This window comes from Athene noctua, unplaced genomic scaffold, assembly GCF_965140245.1.
Source record: "Athene noctua unplaced genomic scaffold, bAthNoc1.hap1.1 HAP1_HAP1_scaffold_84, whole genome shotgun sequence".
NCBI lineage: Eukaryota > Metazoa > Chordata > Aves > Strigiformes > Strigidae > Athene > Athene noctua.
Window position 1 is genome coordinate 194,301 of NW_027437571.1, and position 8,491 is coordinate 202,791.

The 8,491-nt window shown below is 41.4% G+C and overlaps 1 long non-coding RNA gene across 1 annotated transcript; it reads right to left on the bottom strand.

Annotated features, from left to right (window-relative positions):
* Positions 1–460: 460 nt before the first annotated feature.
* LOC141955042 (uncharacterized) lies at positions 461–6,564 on the bottom strand. Its single transcript, XR_012632326.1, has 5 exons — positions 6,454–6,564; positions 4,726–4,821; positions 3,160–3,285; positions 2,030–2,116; positions 461–1,208 (listed from the first exon to the last, which is right to left on the bottom strand). It is a non-coding gene; the product is annotated as an uncharacterized LOC141955042 (long non-coding RNA).
* Positions 6,565–8,491: the final 1,927 nt, after the last annotated feature.

Here is an 8,491-nt window from a genome sequence, read left to right on the forward strand (position 1 = left end):
GGAACTTTCCCGCTCTGTCACACAGGAGCTGCTCCGCTCAGCACAGCCCATACCTGCAGGGAGGAGTAAAGAGAGAGACAGTCTTCCTCAGCCCTTGCAATTTTCACAATGACACATCTGTACTGAGTACGACCTTTCAGAAAATTCAGCGGTTGAGAATTTTTAAAGCATCTCTCTGCTGAAAAACTGAAATTTATTTCGAGGGAAGCAGATTTTGCTGTCCAAAGATTTGACACTCTTCATGAGATTAACAGATAATGCACTTCCAAAGCACAAATAAGGGTTCTCAATGAAAATTAATGTTTGTTAGGTTTATTATATTAATAGGACATACTATAACATATATTAATGTTTTAAAATTAAGTAAGCATGAAGCAGACCTCTAGCACAAAAGTGGCTTCGCTCAAACAGCTCGAGTTTAGAAAGTCAAAAAGGTGACTACAGCAGATCCCATTATTGGAGACTTTGCTTTGTAAACACAACGAATAGCGAGAAAATAGCTCGTGTGCTTAAAGAATGTTAGATTTTCCCCAGGAACAGCTATGAAAGTCTTTACTGCAGAAACTGAGGACTAAATCAGAAGTACGTATCACTGCAGGTATATGTGGGCAACATGTAAAATCCTGTTAATTTACCAAATACCGCAACAGATGAAAACACATCCTAGAACCCCATCACCTATAAAACAGAAAGGCAAAGACTTCATACGAGCCTGACCAGCTCTTCAAACACGAGTTCTGACTCTCGCCTCTGATGATGCTGATTACCAGTACATACACAAGACAGACAGACAGCAAACAGCTACTGCACCTGCTCTTTTTTGTTCCACTGGTTCGCTTGACCAGAGCCCACACTCAGTAATTCTTTTCTTCCCCTCCAAGGTTAGATCAAGTTTACAAAAACTTCAACAAGACTCAAACTGCCCAACCCTATCCAAAATATGAAACAGGAGTCTCACTGCTCAGCACAATGTTTACCAATAAACCTTTTGAATCGCACAGATGTCTGTTTTGATACGTAGTTCTGACTAAAAAGTCACTGAAGGATGGGGTTTGTACCTCGGATTTTGTGAAATCAGAGTCTCCAAGGACTCCTCGTTTTCGATTCACAGCAAAAACATTTTTCTCATGCAAAGATCCATGTACTGTATTAGCTCCAAGCAACGTTTGCAGACCTTGCGCCACTCCTTTCATCACTTCTAATGCCTCCTAATGATTTAATTTGTATGTTTATTAAAAGATTGACACAGAAAAAACAAAGCACAGTATCAAGTAAGCTTCTATCCAGAACTAAAACTTTTTTTTTTTTCTTTTAGGTTTGTACACATTCAAAATTCATGCCAATTCTGTTTTATGAAGTATGAATTCATTCCCAGTAAGATTATTATGACTTGCACAGCCAGGCAGGGGAAAAAAATGCAGCCAGTGATTAACATATCACTAACATGAAAAAATATGGAGGGAAAACAAACAGAAAACCCCCACACCACTCCACACGCAACTTGGACTTTCACAAGTAGGTCCAAGCCAGCAAACAGAACTGGAGAAAAGACTTCGAGCTACTGCTTCTTTGAGAAGGGACAACCACCCAAACTGCCTACACTGTGTGGGGAAGAGGGAAAGGGAAAGGAGGGGGATAAAGGGAGGGAGAAGAGGGAAAAAAAAAAAATTTACACACAGAGCGTACTCTAAAACTTCAATACAGAATGCCTGTCCCTGAACATCTCACATGTTCAGCTCCAGTACTTTTAGGATGTACTAGAAATACAGCTGAGGCATTAATTTCAATTAAATAAAAAAAAAAAAAAAGGTATCCAAGCAAAATCTCTTTGAGGAAGTTATAAACTACTGCCTGACCAGATGCTGAGAATGCCAGTCAAGCTATCCTGTGCAACTCTGCCAGTCACGGTCAGCCACCAAAGGAAGACACTGGTGGAACAGCATCAGCACCGTAAGATACAGCAGAACAGTAAGAGTTCAGTTCACAGGCATACAAAATAAATGCTGTTAGTCTAAGTTGTTATACTTACTTCTGAAGTTAATGGTGTATCAGCTTGTAAAGCTCCCAGACCTGCTCCTGGGTAGCATGGGACCGCTATATATACCAAAGGATCAGACTTCAACAACAACAAAAAAACAAACCCAAAAAAGGATAAATGTTTCAAAAATCAGGAATACTGGGAAGTTTAACATGCACTAGTGCAATAAATCAATTCATTGTGTTTACTAAGTTTTACTCAGAAAGGAAATATTTTTCTGATTCAATGCTCCACTTGAAATATGTTAAAGCTTTAAGGTCCAGCTGCAAGTGAAACCAGAAATCAAGATCATCAGTCTGAATCTTGCCTTGCAGAAAAGAAGGAACAACACCTGCAACAGTCCAGATTTCTCCTTCTGTTGATTCCGAGCCCTGTGGTACTTGGTGATTCCTTCTATCACTCTGGCTTCCGAGCTTAAACACACAGAGTAGCCCTTAAAGCCAAAACAGAGAGCCAAGCTATTACTCCTGATGCCTGTGACATTACTGACCTTTTTTTGGTTTTGAAGAAATGCATATTGTTAGGTGCCATCGAATGACTTTCTCTTAACACAGAACTCAATTCCAATGTCACAGACTGTTCCCATATTTTCTTACTAACTCTTAGAAAGTCTGTACCAACAGAACAGGGAGCGTGTCTCTAATCTGAGATTTAAATGAAACAAGTCAAAAGCAAGAAGAATATTTACAACTATGCCTCCTGTAATACTGAATCCCCTGGCTTCCCAATTGCTAGCGGATTGGTAGAGAAGCAGAGTAAGGGAAAAGCAGCAGTTCCCGAACTATCTCAGTGAAACCATCAGGAAGACAAATCAGTCTCTCCAAAGAGACAGGAGTAAGGAACAGATAAAACGTCCACCAGGTACCAGAAAGAACAGACAGCAGAGGGGAAGCACTGTTCACTGCAACAGTCCTCAGAAGAAGTTAAAAAAAGAACCTGGAAGCAATTGAGAAGGAAAACAATGCTTCATGCTCTACAGGCCCTGACAAAAAGCTCTGCCATCAGAAAAGGGCTGTTAAATACAGGGACACGACAGGAACAGCAGAGTTCAGTCAGGACCAGCACGTTAATCAGCCAAGGCCTCGCTTGCAGCGCTAACTGAAAGCCAGCACCAACATTACCTTTAAAAGAACCTTCTGGCCCTGAACTGCTGGACACACTAAAGGTCACTGCGGGCTCAGTTCCTGCAAGGGCTCAGCATCCAAGAGGCCTCGCTCCAGGCTGCGTGTCAGAAGTCCGCCGGAGCTCTGAAGCACAAGCACACACAGATGCAGGGTAAGCGCGCGGCATTTAACAGCAGGTAAGATTCAGAGGCTTTGACTACCTCTCCTCTTCCTCAGCCAGCTCCGCAAGGCGCAAAAGCAGCTGGGACATGTGAAAAAGCATCTGTCTGTCACCGAGAGGCTGGCCATGATGAGGCAGCTGATGAAATGCATTCCTCAGCCATCTCCCAGAGAAGGGGAGGAGGAGGAAGAGCCCAGCAGACAACGGTCAGGGTGTATGTCCCCCACATGAACAGAGACGGTGCAGAGCACTGCTGGTGCAGAGCCCTGACAGCGTCCGAAACAATAACTGACAGGGCATTCACACAGTCTCTGCTTACCACAGAGTTTAGAATTCCTAGCTCTGGATAAAGAAGTGGTAACCCAGGCAACCATCTCTGTACCAAATACGTAAGCTTCTCCTAAATGAAGGAAACAAGGCCCACAGGTTCAGGTCACTGCTTTCTGACATATATAAACACACACGGACATGTGCCGTGTATAGCCGGGACATTCAAATGTACATGGACCACGACTGTGCCTCCTTCAACAGCATCACTCAAAGTAACACTGCCATTTCCTTCTTTTGTTTGGGTTTTTAAAAAAAGGAAAAAAAACCCCCACCAACACACAGCAAGAATACAGCAGTACAACACAGGCAGATTTTTGAAATCTCTTGAAGGTGGGAAGTCTTAAGGCCCCAAACAGCTCATGCACTACCGCGGAAAACATTTCATCTTTTCTAGAAGAGACTTTGCTGGGCCTAAGCAAAGGAAAACAACTTCATTATGGGTAAGTGGGGAAAGACAGAAATCAAGTAGTAACACAGACCAGGCCAGCATCTCACGCATCTCCAGACCTCACACAGCTGTAATGCTGCAAGGTAACTCTTACACACAAATGTTGTCTCTGCAGACATAGATATGTCACCACCACAAATTCTGGTGCCCTTCTACCCGCTCACAAGGCAAGGGTTTCCCATTCTTTACTCGATATAAAGGACTCAAAGAAAGGGTGATCTCCTTCACTTCGGGGTAAAAGCCTGTTTTAACCTAGTCACAGGGAAACGTTCCCCTTCTTGCAAGAAATACAGTCTTTCTTCAGCAAGTGAGCTTACAATTTTACCTGTAGCTCTTCTGGGGTGAGAACTACCGCTCACTTTTTTTTTTTTTTTTTTTTTTCACCTCACCGTCTTATGTAGTAGGGAAGGGGGGAAAGGTTTAAGAAACCGTGTTCAAACAGAGATAAAAGTGATCAGCCTCCCTGCCTTCTCCCATAGGTTTCACCAAAAAAAGGGCCATATTAACATCCAACAACAGAAAAAATCCCATTTTTTGCTTTACCCAGAGTGCACATTAAAGCAATTGAAATGCAGATGTGCTTCATACAGGTTTGTTTTAGTTGCCTGAGTAGTTTAATACTTACATATTCTTCTTGTTCCTTAGATATTTCCTGAAGAACCCTATTTTGCAGATCAGCAATTTCCTTTCTTTTCATTTCAAACTCACTGTAATCAGCAGGCTGCATTAGGAATAACAAAGTTAGTGTGTAATTCTCATTCTGCTATCATACCAAACAGTAACCTACTATATCAGGATTAAAAAACAGCTTCCACATCACACTTCTGGAGTTGAACATATTCTCAGATGCGTATTTTACTCAGTCTCCTTCCTGGAAACCCAAGAGATTCTCTTAAAACCCAACCTCTGAGGACGTTGTTCTCTTTATTTATGTGACACACCAAAGGTTCTAGCCATTTGCCTGCTTGTTTCCTAAGTCAAAGAGCTTTTTTTTTTTAATTAGCTGATCACATATGATAACAGCAACATCATTCATCTGCCAGCAATGCCAGGTTCCCTAATCCATTCACTTCTTTCTCCCAGGAGCAGGCCTTTTCCTCATGTCACCTCATTATCCAAGAATCCGTTTCTCAATGGGTTTCATCAGCGTGTCTCACTTCAAATCCCTCCGGGAAGCCTACTGCCCCTTTACATGCTTACAGAGAGACAGATGCAGGTTCTTTTTTTCCTTAAGCATGACCAGAGTAATGAATGTGCAATCAAACAGACAGCACTGAAGCAGGGGTAATATTTACATGCTTTGGACTTTTCTGACGGGCAGTGGAGAACCCTGAAAACTAGAACAGACACTGACTTCTGTCATCAAAGTGGAGGCACACGCATTGTCCACAAAGTAAAAACTTAAAAGTAATCACACAACCAGCACAGTAAAGAGAGATGGACAAAACTGTTCAACCCTCACCACAGGGACTGAGTTAAAGCCCAGTGCCATGACCGGGCACTGAAAAGTGGCTATGAACTGACCTTTTTTTTCCTTTTTAAGCCATTCAGGCTTCGTCTCAGCCTAAAGCTGAGAACTAAGGCTGAAGCCTAAAACTTCCACAGTGAAAGGCAAAATTCAGGCCAGAAAACACAAACTGTTCTATATAATTACCACTTACATGGAATAGACAAAATTAAACTTTCCAAACCAATTTAAAAAACAACAGACAAAGCCACCAACACTGGAACATTTTCATACTTGCTCAAAGTTGTTCTTTTCAAACAGCTTCTGCCTTAACTGGGACCTTAAGCTCTTCACAGTTTCCTTAATTGATAATAAGTTTTTACTATCGGGTTTTCTATTCAGCCATTCCTCAGCAAGTTTTTTGAGCAAGGAGGAAAATGAAAAAAAAAAAATAAATCAGAAAGTGTTCAAGCATTCCATTTTAATATGCTTTAGCCCAATGCATTAGAGAAACTGCCTGAAGCCTACCTGAATCCAGCTTTCCAGGGCCCTTCCCCGCAGAAGAATTCAGTTTAATTACATTAACAACCTTCTGGAGAACCAACATTCTGCTTAAAGCTCAATCCCCTTAAATTACATTGTACTGATTTGTAATGAATCCAGAGGTTCCAGCTTCCACTAGTTTTTAGTTTTTAAAAAAAGTATCGTTGTATTTAAATGAAATGAAGCATTGGCTCAGGTAACGCACAACTGCAGCTGTTAAGGTTTAACCCCACCAGTCTCTCATCACCAACGTACTCCTAGAATTTCCCTATAAAGAGATTAGAGGACCTCTTTCAAAAATAAACTATGTCAGAAATGGTTACTAGTATAGATTAGTGTGGCAGAAATAAGGCATAAACTCACCTCAACGCTGGCCAAGTATCTGTTCTGTATGACCGTGATCATATTTTGCTCTTGATGAACTTCATGTACGACTTTATTGTAAGCACTCATTATTCCCTTCTCTGCTTCATCATGCTCCTGCATTTAATTACACAGAGAGAAATGAAAGAATGAGAGTCGTTCTTCATTCATACACGCCAACATGTAAGATGCAAAACCTTTACTGAGAAATTCCATTGTTACCGGAAAAGAAAATTCAGTGACCAGATTTTTCTCTCTCAAAGAGATTCTGAAAGGGGCGTTAGCAAGTCTAAGAGTTCATCCAATAGTTTCAAGAGAATAAAACTGATTGGACTTCCATGCAGAAGTCCAATTTCTTACTCCAGGTGCTGTGACAGTTCTTTTAGGATAGCACAGTTGAATAGATATGAAATATTAAAGCATGCAGCCATTCTTCTGAGAGTCACTGGTTCTATCACAGAAAGCAGTCACAAGCAGACTAAACTAATGGTTTGCTCTTAGTATGATGCTACATCAAAGGACAAGTTCAACTTTTGCTGACGTGGCTATTCTCTGGCCCAGCAGGGACTCTCACTGCAGAGACAATGGAATATCTCAGAGTTAGCAAAAGAAAACGGAAGAAATCCTGATCAGAAAAGGTAAATAACTGGGAAAAAGACTAACAGAAGCATAGCAAATTATTATCGGTAAGACAAGAACACTTGTCCCATGCAAAATGAAAGCAGTTAAAAAACCATTCACCTCATCGGACTGGAAAAAATAAATGTATCCATACACATTCTCGCGGAGAAGCGATCCCATTATTATAAACAGAAACTCACTTTTCATCACGTGTGTTTTCAACACCAACACCAAAACTCAGTACAGTTCAAAGAAAACTTCTCTGCACATAGCAAGGGAAGAATGAGTTTCCTCGGTTTCCTAGCTAAGCCATACATACAGGTTAGTTAAGTCATACATACAGGTAAGTTCCTGTAACCCAAAGCTGTTTGCTGCCTGCTGCCTGGAAAACACGTTCTCTTCTCTCTGGGGAGCAGCCTGAGTGAGTGTCTGTCACACTGCCACAAAAAAAGATGCTGCCTTGTAGCAAATAAACTCATCTGATACATTAAGAAAAGCTTTAAACTGCAATCAAAGATGTATCAAATATATAGAAGTCATGACACAGCAGGCATGACTGGTACTTGCATTTAAGTCGGTATTCAGTTCTTCACAAATAGCCAGCTCAACCTTTCTGAGAATTTCATCCGCACTGCCAACCCGTTCCTCTGAATGTGAAGATGCTTCTGACATCAGGTCAAAACACTTCAAAGAAATTAAAAAAAAACCCACAACAAAACACAACAAACAAAACCAAACAACCCAGCCTTGCAGTTGAAAGGAAGAAGTTAGCAAGCAGACATCGAAACCAGGCAAGAAATACAAAGAGTTAGCACTGCTGAAACCTAGCCAGGATCTGTGTCAGGTCTCACTTTTACCTGCCTCTCACTTGCGTGATATAACGACTTCTACAACTAACAGAGTTAGGCCGCCAGGCAAGAAGAAAGTCAATTCTTGCCCTGATCGGGTTTTATTCTCCTAGTCTCATTTTGATTTTTACCAGAAATGAAACAGCAGAAGAATCCCAGTCCTTCTCCTATTGAGTTTCATGTCAAAAATCAACACGCGTGCTGTCCATACAGTGATACGCAAGATGGCAGCTGCAGCAGCGAGTGGGCTTTCCATCCCCGTACAGCACTACCTGAGATAAAGACACATCCTGGGATCTATTTCACAGCTTACCAAGCGTGAAATAAGGTTAAAGACTTCACCAGGAAACCCTGTGCGTTTTCACAGAAGTCAGAAATAACTTTAGCTTCCAGATACAAGATACAGAAGGTGCCACAGAAAAATCAGTAAGGTGATGTTAGAATTACCCTGAATGTTGTTTCCAGCCAAGTTTTGTTACTCGTTCTGCAGAAGAGATGTTATTACACTGGCAACCAGAACTGAAATGAAAATACGGTCCTGTATTTAACATGCAAGACACACAGTCGTA